General features: G+C 32.4%; 1 long non-coding RNA gene across 1 annotated transcript; it reads right to left on the minus strand.

Moving 5' to 3' along the window:
- Positions 1-11645: 11645 nt before the first annotated feature.
- Positions 11646-13756, minus strand: LOC116405919. Its single transcript, XR_004219007.1, has 3 exons — positions 13569-13756; positions 13274-13461; positions 11646-12168 (listed from the first exon to the last, which is right to left on the minus strand). It is a non-coding gene; the product is annotated as an uncharacterized LOC116405919 (long non-coding RNA).
- Between the last annotated feature and the right edge of the window lie 328 nt (positions 13757-14084).

A 14084-nucleotide genomic window follows, 5' to 3' on the forward strand; every position in this document is an offset into this window, starting at 1 on the left:
TATACTCCATTATACGTTGTGGAGAATATAACATCCTGATATGTCTGATTCAATTTGAATGATGCAATTATTTATTTTTCTGCAATAATTCTACTTCTAGAACCTAAATTTTGAAAGCCTACTAATTTTTCAGAATTAATTCGAGACCCCACTTTTGCTCCCCTTCCTACCTACGGTTACTTTTTGCTTAAACTTTAAAAGTTGTTTGAAAATTTTTGCTGAAACTTGTAAAATTTGTTTGAAGTTCGTATATCTCTCACATATTGCAAGGTTTCTTAATTATTTTATTGAATTTCCTACATAAATGCATTCAAACATGAGTTGACATTATTGGAAAAGATCCGTCATCCTAAAGTAGTTCAGTTTTTTGGTGTCGTTACTCAGAATTTGCCTATGATGATTGTTTCTGAATACCATCCGAAGGTATGGATACATTTTCTTACCCTTTATTTTATTCTAATGAAAATTATTTCATCATGTTTCATTCCAAGCATTTCATTACATATTTTGTTCATATATGATGAATGGTGATTAGTTTTTGTATCAACTTATTCCCTCTTTCATGTATATTTCATCTTCCAGGGTGATATATATCAATTTATTCCCTCTTCAATTGATTCTTGTTTTTACTCTTGGCTTATAGGTTGCTACATGATCGTATATTAGGAGCAAAATTGTGCAATTAGTTTATAGTTAGGGAGATTTCAATAGTAAAAAGCAAAGAGAGTAAATGGTAACAAAATCATATTGTTCACATGAAATGATAAAATAATCATTACACATTTACAAGAACAGTAAATAAATTATGTGATTTTCGTGAGAAAAATGAAGAAGAAATAGCTTCTAACAAAAGTGAATATAAATTAAAGGAGAATATAAAATTGTTTAAAATATTTATTTTCAATAATTCGGAAGTTCTTTGGCTATATATAATGGAAGAGAGCCTTTCCAAGGTGTGATGTCTGGCGTCAACAACGACGCGCTTAGCACAGATACGGAACCAGACACCATCTTCTTGGTGTTTGTCTATGCAAAAGCCTCGAGTGGCTATGGTCTTCTTCTTCTCTGTGAGGGAAATGGTTGAAGTTGCTAGACTATTTCAATTACTATGTGAGAGGTGGCTGAATTTTATTGGACCTCTCTTCTTGGGCTTACTTTTTACAATTGTTTAACAATCTCTCTCCGAATATACCTTCGTCCCCTTAGCTGCTTCCCACTTTGGTAAAATCGCCAAAGCTTTATGTGTAAATTGCAAGAGACAGAGGAGCAAGGCAAAATAAGGTTATTGGAACAAGGCGAAAGTTATCATTGCTAGCTGCAACTTTCCTCATTCTTCTCACCCTCCTTCAAACCATATTTTCTGCTATGTATGCATTTCCTAGCTAGCCTTCCCCCGCATATTCTATTTTAGCTTTTTTCCTCTCCAGTTTCTGTTATGTATTTTTACTGAATATTGATCTCCTTTTTGCTATCAAGATAGTATACCATACATGCATGTGTAGGACTTTTATCCCTTATATTTTATAATTTGTCTTACTACTGTTATTGACTGATATACCAATATACATGTGTAAAGTATTGATCATATAATTAATATTAAATTTATTACATTCACTCATCAATTTAAGTTTTTTAGTCAATGTATGTTCATGATTTAAAACAAATAATTCGAAGCTTTCATCCCACTTGTGAACAACGACCGAAAAAAACCTTACTTCATCCCACATCGTCGCTGTCTTTCTCTCTCGCAAATGCTCTCTGGCGACGTTCCCCCCTCTCTAGCAAATACTCTTCATGACTTTTCCTCTCTCTTAAAATTAAGCTCTTCGCCCACCGTTTGAAGGAACTCACCAAATTTGCAAGTAATTGAAGAATTTGTGGTCCATGAGATCGATTAAGTCCATTTATGAGTTAGTTTGATTAGATTATGTCACATATACATGTATTACAATTAAGGGACACTTGCGAAAATGGCAAAATAAGTTATAATAATTAAGTCCATAGAACACATACTTTATTATTTGAGAAAGTGACAAAAACAAAGACCAGCTCACACATCAAGAGGTAAAATGTCACAAATGCCCTCGTTATTGATGTACATTTGATACACCTTATACACGTCTGATACACCTAATACCCCTTGATACACTTGATACTTTTTACTGATACACTTGATACATTTGATAGATACAATTCATGCACTCGGTACTCATTGATACACTCGATACTTTTTGATACACACCTGAAACATCTTCATACACATAATACTTCTCGTTCCACATAATACTTCTCGTTACACTTGATTCTTCTTGATACACTTGATACCCCTGAGGCCTTGATACACTTGATTAGTTTGATACACTTAAAGACTTCACTTATAAGTTTGATACACTTGATACACCACTAATAAACTTGTTATACTTCATTGGTACACTTAACAAATTTGATATGTTTGATGTACATGCACTACAAGAAATTTACCCTTTGTCGATGACAAATATCGTCAGTAAATCTTCAAAAACTAATCGACTTTTCTTTTGCCAACGAAATTAAGCTGTCAACACACACCGTCACATAGGTCTGTCGGAAGATCCTCTATCGATGGCAAAAAATAAACTGTCAGCAAAAATAGGAACTATTGATGAAATTGAACCATCAGTGTGCGTGTGTGTGTGCGCTCGCGTGTGCGCATGTCCACGTGTGCTTGGGTGTGTGTATGCGCACATACATGTGTACGTGAGTAGGTGTGTGCGTGTTTGCGTGTGCATTTGTGTGCGTGTTGTTTGTGTGTGTGTGTGCATGTGTGCGTTTGTGTGTGTGTGTGTGTCGTACGTTCGTGTGTGTGTGCTTGTGTGCACGCGTGTGTGTGTGCGTGTATGGGTGCACGCGCGTGCAAGTGTATGTGTGTGTGCGCGTGTGATTGTGTGTGAATAAGTTGATATTTTTTAATGTTGAGTTTCTCCCAATTTTAAAACAATAATTTAATTATCTTGATATTCAAGCCATTAATATTATTGTGAGATAAAGATAGTGAATAAGTTGATATTTTTTAATTTTGAAATTCAATTAAAGTTATTTTGATACAAAATCTATTGCTGAGATTATCAAATTCTGAAAAATAATAATTTTGTTATTTTGAAATTCAATTTGGTTATTTTGAAATTCAAATTCAATTAGGTTATTTTGAAATTAGTAAGATTAAATAAAGTTAAAGTCTTGAATCCATTAGTTGAGTCCCGAGATATTAAGAAAAAAGTACGATATGAGTTTATGTATCTTTTTCAGGTAAAAAATAATTAAAAGCTGATAAATGCATAATATAAATTAATTACAACATAGAAACAAAATAATTTTAGTTGGAGAATGTGGATATTTTGGTATTTTATAAAATATTATGCACGTGCAAAAAATGTTATTTGCTAAAATTAAAAAAAAAATAGTTTTGCCATTTTTCAAAATGACCCATAAAAAGGTTGCTATATCTCTTATGACAGAGTGTATATCTACTGGTTCATATTCGACCTGTTTGTTGCTAATAGAATTGGATAAAATCGCATTATATTGAAATAATTACACGAATGACACTTTTAAGCCAATATTGATAGAAATTATAGTTTAATTAATGTTATTAAGTCAAATGAACATAGTTTAAAAGTCCTTCTAAACACAATTAATGTAGTTGTTTTTAAATTTTAACTCATTTATACATCTTTATGCATATGTGCGTGTGTACGTGTGCGCGTGTAGGTAGGTGTGCGTATGTGTATGTGCATGCGTTCGTGCGAGTGTCCGTGTGCATGTGTGTGTGGGTGTGTGCATGTTTGTATGTGTTTGTGCGTGCGTGTGTGTGCGGGCTATTGCGTGTGTGCTTGGGTGTGTGGGTGTGCTCGGCGTGCATGTTTGTGCGCGTGTGCGTATGTGTTTACGTGTGTGCGTTTGTGCATGTGTGTGTGCTTGTGCGCGTGTGGATAGGTGTGTTTGTGTGCATTTGTGCGCGTTTGTGCGTGTGTGCGTTTGAAATTAGTATGATTGAATAAAGTTATTAATATGTTGAATTAATTAGTTGAGTCTCGAGATATTAAGAAAAATATTATGATATGAGTTGATGTATCTATTTCAAGTAAAAGATAATTAAAAGCTGATAAATGCATAACATAAATTAATTACAATGTAGAAACGAAATAATTACAGTTGAAGAATGTTGATATTTTGGTATTTTATAAAATACCATGCACGTGCAAAAAATGCTAGTTGCTAAAATTCAAAGGAAAAAGTAGTTTTGTCATTTTTCAAAATGACCCCTAAAAACGTTGTTATGTCTCTTATGACAAAGAGTGTAGATCTACTGATCCATATTCGATTTGTTTTTTGTTGGTAAAATTGGATAAGACCGCATTATATTGAAATAATTACACGAATGACACTTTTAAGCCAATATTGATAGAAATTATAATTTAATCAATGTTATTAAGTCAAATGAACATGGTTTAAAACTCTTTCTAAACACAATTATTGTAGTTATTTTTTAATTTTAATTCATTTATACATCTTTGTGCATATGTGCGTGTGTGCGTGCGTGTGCGCGAGTGCGTACGTGTGTGCGTATGCGCGTGTCCACGTGTGCATGGGTGTGTGTGTCTACGTGTGCGTGGGAGTGAGTGTTCACGTGTGCGCGTTTGTGCGTGTGTGTGTGGGTGTGTGTGCGTATACACGCGTGTGCGTGTGTACCTGAGTGGGCGTGTGCGCTTTTTATGCTTTTCTTCCAATTTTAAAATAATAATTTAATTATCTTGATATTCAAGTCATTAAAATTATTTTGAGAGAAGGTTATTTTGATATAAAATCTATCGTTGAGATTCTCAAATTCTAAAAAATAATAATTTTGTAATTTTGAAATTCAATTTGGTTATTTTGAAATTCAAATTCAATTAGGTTATTTTGAAATTAGTAAGATTGAATAATGTTATTAAAATGTTGAATCAATTAGTTGAGTCCCGAGATTTTAAGAGAAAAGTTATGATATGAGTTGATGTATCTATTTCAAGTAAAAATTAATTAAAAGTTGATAAATACATAACATAAATTAATTATAACGTAAAAACAAAATAATTATAGTTGGAGAAGGTGAATATTTTGGTATTTTATAAAATACCATGCACGTGCAAAAAATGTTGTTTGCTAAAATTGAAAAGAAAAAGTAGTTTTGCCATTTTTCAAATTGACCCCTAAAAACGTTGGATTTTTGTGTATTCCCTTGGGCTTTCTTGTTCAATATTTAGTCAAATTGCAGTATACATAAAATTTATGTTTGTTACGTCACAAGATTTCATTCACTATTTGTGTCTGTATTATTTTATATTTTATACAGGAGACTCCGTTTGAGTGTTGAGCTAGTAATGGGAGGGACTACCGTTGACCCCAAAATTACAAGGTTTCATGTTGCTTACTGGATCATTAATGATTCGTCTCTATCTTTGGCTCAGCGAGTGGTGGAGTTGGAAGCCCCTGAAAGTGTAGATTTAGACTCTCTACCGTTGTCAAGAGCTGTTAAGTATGCAAAAATGGCCTTGAGAAATCCTATAAACTCTCTGAACAAGAGACATTCTAGTGTAAGAAGAAATGCTCAAGTCCTTGAAGAAATTGAGGACACAACTCCAATTCCTAGCATGCTTTCTCCCTAAGACTATGCTGGTCCTAGTCGGGGAGTGGCATTTACATCCCAGAAAGACACACATGTATCACCTCGTGTTGGCACTTCCATTGCAATGCACAACTCTGACATATATAGTGCCGACATTTCCTTCCTTAAGCTTGAAAAAAGGTGATTTGATGTCCATAAAAAATTAACTGAGCAGTTAGATATTTTCTAATACGCATCTCACGTAATTTGATGCTCATTGATACTGCATTACTGTGTCAGGAACGTGTTGATGTAAAATCTTTCAGTTTTGATGGATCTTATTACAAGTTTTCAACTCTTCTTAGCACGACTTCTGACAGAACAAAGGTTTTATATATCTTTACACGATCGCATATCACATATGAACGATCGCATATCCCATCTGAAATATCGATCACCCCTGGTAAAACAACCGTTTAGATATTCTACACGATTGTTTGCTTAAGGATACACGATCATTTTGTAACTATTTTTTTTTATTATCCTTTTTTCTTTCTATACTAGAATCAGAATCAATTGTTTGATGATATTAACAACATGTATGATGATCTTCGTGATGATTCTAGTCATCACAATCTGGACAAGAATGATGACCATCAAAATAACAAACATGTGATCATCCATGAGAATTCATCTGTTCAAGAGCCACATCTTCAAGAATCTACTGTAGAAACTCAACTGTTAGTGTTTAATTCATTAGTTACTGCTTTATATTGTTTAAAATTGCTTAGATTATAAATAAACAACAATAATTTTTTTTCTTTTCTGTGTAGGGAACAAAAATGAACAACGCCTCAACATCAAGAGCAGTCAGGCAGTGATATTAGCATATATGGCAGAGATGCACATTTGATATTAGCTATAAGTAATATAGCAGAAAATATGGAAGGTCATACTCAAACAGAAAAGGGACTGCTAGAAATGATTGAAAATCTTCCGTTGGTAAGCCAACCACTTCCACTTTGTGAGATGCTACCATTAACTACTGTCAAAGGTCTTGCATTAGTTTAATTGGTATGTGTGCCCTAAAGGGATAAAAGCTCTTGGCAGTGAAAGACTTTACAAAACCATTCATCAATTTTAATTTGAAAATTCCAAAATACAAGTACATTGACAATATTTAGAATCAAAGTTCTAAATAAAGAACTAAATATGCTTTTAAATTAAAAGATACATAGAACTTACTCTTGTTGACGTCTCTGAATCTATAATCCACCGAATTGGGGACACCACCCGTTAGAGACCTTCCTATCTTCGAAGATGAGATTGGTTTGTGGAAAACAATTGGAATGAAAAAAAAAATTTAGAGAGAAACTATGTAACACCCCCAATATCAAGGTATTTCTCTCAAGCTAAATTTTTTAAATTTTATTAAGATTTTAAGGAATTTGGTTGTGGTGTGGATTTAGCAGGAAGTGAAGGGGGCTTTTATGAAAAAATATACTAATACTAAAGGTTAAATAATAATAATATATAATAATAGAATTAATGTTATTATTAATTTAAAATATCAATTCTTTATTGATTCACGTGCAACCCCATCTCTTTCTCCTTCACTCTTCCTCTTCCCCGTGCCCACTGCCGCTTGCCTCCCTTAGCCATTTTATATTACTCTTGGACGTCAACCGGCCACGCCGTCATTGATCGCTTCGTCTCCGTTGAAGCTGAAGCACCGTTCGTCGTGAGTTCGAACTCTCGGCATCGCGTCTCACCTATGTTTTCCAGCCAAGCTGTGATTCATTCGCGCGTAGCTCCTTCGACGTTCGCGCCACCACATTCTGCTCCAGGTGATGAGTAACGTCACCGATTGACCTATCATCTCACCGGCGTTGTTACTTAGTTGAAGCAGCCGTCGACCAGACCTGAGCCCGTCGCGTCTGTTGAAGTGCCATCGCGCGGCTCTTCACCTTCCAGCCATGGGTTGTAAGCTGAAGTTTGTTTTTTCGTTTGTTGATTAGATCTGATCTATTACACGCGTCGATTCTAGTTATTCGAAGTTGTTGCCCCCATTTTACTCTAATTTTTGGGATTTTTGTGGTAAGTTGTATTGGTGAGTGTGGTGGTTTTACATTGTAATTATCCTTGGGTTGTAGTTTTGGATAATTAGTTCAATTGTTAATTGATTCTTGAAGGTAGCATTTGAGTTCTTTGGATTCACAACTAAATTGTAGATTTGTTGGAGTTCGATTCGCCAATACTTTGGTAAGCTAGAATTTACATTGAGGAAATTAAATGAAAGAAAGTATTGTGAAAGTAATTGAGTTCCATATTCTTATTATTAGGTTTCCTTCGTTCGAGAAATTTGAGTAACATTAAAGTAAGGGGTTTCTAATTACTGGACTCTTTGAAAGTTTTGAAATGTGTTGACTGTTTGGATCTCTGGACTTACTATGGTTTCAATATATGTTAGAAGTAGATATGATGACAAATGTATATTATGCCAGACTGGTATAGAAGTAGATACGATGGATAATGTATTTGTAAACTGAGAAAGGTGTTATGTATATATATATATCTTGACTGTCTGGTGTGTTGTTATAGTATCAACTGATTTTGTGATAGATTGAATAGATTGAACGTAAGTGTGTTAAGTTGGATTTGATGATATGATGGAGTAGTTTGACTATACTAGGAATGGATTGATTAAATGTTTATAACAGACTAAGGGAAAATTGTTAGCTTTGTCGATTGGGTAGTGTGCCTTGAAGGTGTCCTACGGGATCACCACCTGTTGTGTATTCTTCGAGAGCACTAGAATGACATGTGCATTCTTCGAGAGCAATAGACTGACATGTGCATTCTTCGAGAGCACTAGACTGACATGTGCTTTCTGCAGAGCACTAGACTAATATTTGTGTCCTTTAGGGCATTGGACTGATTATGTGTATTCCTACATGATCACAAGACTTTTAAAGTGCAGGGCACCTCCAATAGGAAGTTAACAATTTTATTTTTCTTCTAACAGGATCAGTAGTGAGTCTCTTTAGTGGGTATGTTTATACTCACCCTTTTATGTTTAAATCTTTTTCCGCGAAACTGCCATAAGGAAATGTCCTTCAAATTGCTTCTACTTTATATTTTTTTTATTTTGGTTTTCTTTAGTAATTGACACTGTTTTGGGTTTCATGATTGAACGACTTTTATGTTCTTGAACTTTCTTTATTATCGATACTTTTACACTTTCAAAATTTTATTTGAAATAGAGCCCGAATAAAAACTCTTTAATGTTGTTAAAAAATATATTTTTTTAAATTATAAAGTCTTATGGTTAATAAGGACGAATCTAGTCTTAAAGTAATAACTTCAGCTTAATTCGAAAAATTAGGTCGTTACAATCTATTTTGCAGAAAAGAAAATCATCGATTTTATTTTGGTTAAGAAAAGATGTTTTTCTTCTACATATTTATAACTCTCTTTCTTTCATTGAGTAGGAGACGGGGTAGGAGAAAATCATAGGATTCTATTAACTTAAAAATTATTAAATTAATAGAAGTTTTCAAATCAACTAACTAATTAAACCATTAATCAATTAGTTAATAATTAATTAAATCATATTTAATTAATATTTCATTTAAATCTTATTGAATGAATATCTCTCCAATACCTTATAGTTTTATATTAATTTAATTAAATCAAATTTAATTAAATAATATTAAACTAAACTATTAATTAATTCTTCAATTAATTAATAACTAAATTAAATATTTTATATTTAACTTAAGTTAAATTTGAATCATATTCAAATATAACTTTATCTCATAATTAATAATTTTAATATGAAACAAATCCACATTAAATTAATATTTGAACTCATTCAAATATTTTATCTCTCATAAATTAATTTTGAACTTTATCTAAAATTAAATTTATATAATAAAGTTTCATTAACATATAAACTTTATATTATAATATATCACTATATATTATACTAATTATACTAATTTCCAAAGTAAATTTGAATATTTCAAATTAGAACCAATATAAATAAATCACATTATCATTTTGTATCATCCATTACTTTGTATTCAGTCATACTAATTGGATCAACCTAATACATAAAACAAATATAGAAAAATTAAAAAAAAAAAAAGCATGCACAAATAGAGACAAATAGACATTGATGATAGTTATCTATCTCTATCTATCTGAAACAAGCACACATAAATTGTTATATTTCTCTATCGGATGGACAAAAATAGCAGTCTATTTATATCTACCTGAGATACAAACATTAAAAAAAAAAAAAAAACCTTACCAATAAAATTCTTGACTTTTCATGTTATTCTAAATGCAACGCGTTCTCAGCCCAAGAAGTCAAACAACTCTTCATTGTAAAAGTAGCTTTACTTCTTTCATCAAACCACTTTTGCAATACATCTCTAATTGAACTAAGCATGGTAGCTACAGGTGGTTCTCTAAGATCTTTAAAAACTAAATTTACACTGTCTACACAATTTGATGTCATCATTCTATATATGAAACTCATTATACCTGAGATAGATTCAACCAATTTATCAAAGAACCTTGGAATCAACATGTATGATTTAACCGTGTCACCTTTTAATATCTTTACTATGTGTTCTTTCGCCCTCCAAGCTTTCTGCTAACTTATATTAACTCCAAGATTTGTACATGCCTTATGCACAATTGCTTTTGGAATGAAACGATCAGTAGACATGAACCTGAACTCATCTATCAAGCAACTGTCAATTACTGTTGAAGAAGCTTGCATGTGACAACTAGTATTCAATGAACAGTCATGTTCATAAATGTATTTTCATAGCATCCACAACTCGCTCTTCTTATAACGAGATGTCCTAATAAACCATTTGCACTCTTCTAGTAGGCATCTAAATTCAAGAGACCTCAAATTTGATATTGTAGTTCTAAATTGAAAGTTGTTATTCACTTCTATTATGCCAAAACACTTTGAAAGCATCTCTTTACTTTCAAATAAACTATTTTCCTTCAAATCACCATGATATGAGATGTCTCTTATAATTTCATCATTTGAAACATAAGAAGAAGAACCTACATTCAATGACATATCAACATTCTATCGTACACTACTAGAAGAAGAAGACCTTCTAAAAAAATCAACAGTTACATGGGCAACTAATGGATGTATATTAGTTGCATCTTTAGCAAAAGATAAATACCAAGCCACATCATTGTCTTTTTTTACTGGCACCACAGTTGGACCTTGCTTTTACCAAAATCAAGTAAAACAGATAATTCTACTTATCCATCCAATTGAATCTGTTCACATATTAAATCAACTAGAGAATTAAAGCTCACTCGGACATCTACCAAAATTTCAGCAACTAAGTAATTCTCATAAATATTACATCCATTCCATTGACCTCCATAAAAAACAACAATAGGAAAAGACATTATAATCTGTAAAAAAAAATAATAATAAAATTAAGTATTTAATTGTGATAGAAAGAAATAGATAGACATAGATATACATTTATTACTGAATAAAATAATAAAATGTACAAAATGATAATACTAAACATAATGCAAGAATAAGTAAACGATCGTGCGATGAAATAATATACATTAAACGATCCTATTAACCGTGATAAACGACCATTTAACAACGGTAAATGATAATATTGATTAAAATAAATTATCGTGTTGACATGGGTACACGATCATATGATATTGGTGATCGTATTGAATAGTGTAAACAATCGTCTTGTTATCGGTACACGATCGTGTTAATATTTGTAAGTGATTCTATTGATAGTGGTAACTGATCGTGTAATTCCATGTAAATTATCGTCAAAAACTTTAATATTTGAAAATATGTTATTTTAGAAAAACTACAAGTGTTTGACAACTCTTTGAAAGCTATTGAAATACTCTCAAATTGTATTTTAAGGAATTTTAATAAAAAGAAAGTCTACATAAAAAAATTACCCTTTTTAAAGGAACATTTTTTCTCTAATCACTCCAATGGAACTCAAACACGTACTTCAAGTTAATTCTGGTATCCAAGAATCAGTCTCATCTAACATAAACAAGAACATTCAACTTGATAGAACTTCATTACCTCATTTTTACAATTCCCAAAGTTACTAAATGAAGGACCATTCCTAAAACATACTTACATCCAACTTTCTCCATGAATAAACTTATCGTCTTTTATGTACTGATGAATATAGAGATGGAGCGATCAGAGTTTGTTTATGTACCAAATTAGAGTGAGTTGAGAAAAGAGTGGATTTACACAAGGACGAAATGGCTGGCTGCTGCTTGTTCAAAACTGAAAGTTAGGGTGACCTTGTTTCTCATAGGGACTCAGCAAATTGAAGGGCCTCCAAGTCTACTTCTTGTCTCATTATACATGCCATTAGCCATTCAACGTTGAAAGTCCATATCCCTTTTTCTACGGCCACCAAGGCTTCCTCCACGTCTTCCTCACAAGCCACAAAGATCGTCTTTCATACATTGTTTACTTTATCTAGCTCATGAATCACCTAAATTTTCAAGCATAATGAATTTGCCAAATGAGAGAAAAAATTATGTATATACTACAAGGAAATTGCAAGAATTCACCCTATAAAAAAATATTAAACAAATTCTTGTTCTAGTCCCTAAAATTTTCCATCTTTTTTCAACTTTCAAAATGCTTCCTATGAGATATATTCCAATCACATATAGCAGAAATGACCGATGAGTATTGAATAAATGAATATTAATTGATAAAATAATTTACAAAATACTAAAACCGTTAGTTGGCTACGTTTTGGAAGCTCGATGACTAAAATGGATGTTTTGAAAGTTCTAAGGCTAAAATGGAATTTAAATCAACATAATAGTAAGTTCAAGATCAAAGACAAGCTAAACAATAAAATGTTGCGACCAGAAAACAATCTAATCATAATTAGAAACATGGATGTATGTATTTGTACACCAAATCACAAAAAAATAACTCCAGATTTCGATCTAGAGACAATTAAAAACTTGAACAAATTTGATAATTAAAGAAACACGGAGATGGCCATATGACCCCTTGTGCATAGACTTTTTACATTACATGCTCAATTCCTAGGATCAAAACAAACATAAATATTAAAGACTTAAGAAGCACATACACTCAAGTTTGGCTAGTGTATCAATAAACAATATGTATGGAACACTCGGAGAACACGTGTTGAACACTAGTTAGTACAATAGATGTGTTAGACAACAAGTATTCCAATGCAATAAAGGTCAAGATTGGTTACACACACATATTAAACTCTTGGCTTTGAATAAGTTTTGAGTGAAGGATGAGCTTATTTTTAAGCATATAAATACATAAACTTATTGACTTTGAATTTCTATATAAATATGATACATACTTTTTAAATTATATATATTAAAACTGTGTTCTAGCACTATCCTATATTTTTTAGAAAAAAATGACACGTCACCATGTCTATAATTTATTGACCCATGTCTAGAATTCGTATACGTGCTTGTTTGTTGAGAACTTCACGTCTTCATTAGATGGGAGGATAGCCATATTATAGTGGTTGTATGTGTAATATAGAGAACCAAACCTAGTACTCGAGATTTGTACAATAACAGAGAACTTACATTTCCACCGGCTGACTTGACTATCAGGGATAGAGTTTTAGGTGGTGGTTGAGCGTGAGCTGATATGCAAACATCATACCCTTCAAATAAAGCTCAAAAACATGCTTTTGCCTTGAGAACTGCAGCTTTTAGGCTGGCTCGATACTTCGATATGTAGTCATCATCATTTAGTATGTAAGGCAACTCGTCTGCAGATCAATAAGGAATTAATCAATCACAAAAATTAGGTAGGATGAAAAACATAAGTGGAAGAAAATACATTACGCTTTGATACTAGCAAGCCATTCGAACTTACCAACAAATCTGCCTTCCCGGTAGCTTTCCTTTAACCAACTGGAGGAGACAATCCAAGCTCTGAGTAATTTGCAATTAACTTGCAATTTTAGTAACAAGATATAGTAAAAATTATGAGCAAGAGCACACTGACACGCTTGAAGCCACATGGTAATGCATATGCTCGATAATCATTGAGAACAATAACAGGAGAAAATAAAGTTAAGAACAGTAGCTTGAAGAACAAAAAACAATCTACAACATAAAATCTTCAAAAACACATTGCTTAAAATCAAGTTTACTAATATAAAAGGTAAGATATTACGTTCCACTCTCCACACTACTGAAGTTCAACATTTCACATGAAAGAAATGAAATACTACTCCCAAATATAACTGAAAAAAGCATAATTGGGTAAAGAAAAAGCATAGAGAAATGCAAAAGAATCCTTGGCTTTGATATATTGAAAGGTAAAAAATATCAACCATAGATGTCCGGGAGAAGAACTCCTACAAATACACACTTAACGCAGATTATC

Source organism: Cucumis sativus, unplaced genomic scaffold, assembly GCF_000004075.3.
Source record: "Cucumis sativus cultivar 9930 unplaced genomic scaffold, Cucumber_9930_V3 scaffold46, whole genome shotgun sequence".
Lineage (NCBI taxonomy): Eukaryota > Viridiplantae > Streptophyta > Magnoliopsida > Cucurbitales > Cucurbitaceae > Cucumis > Cucumis sativus.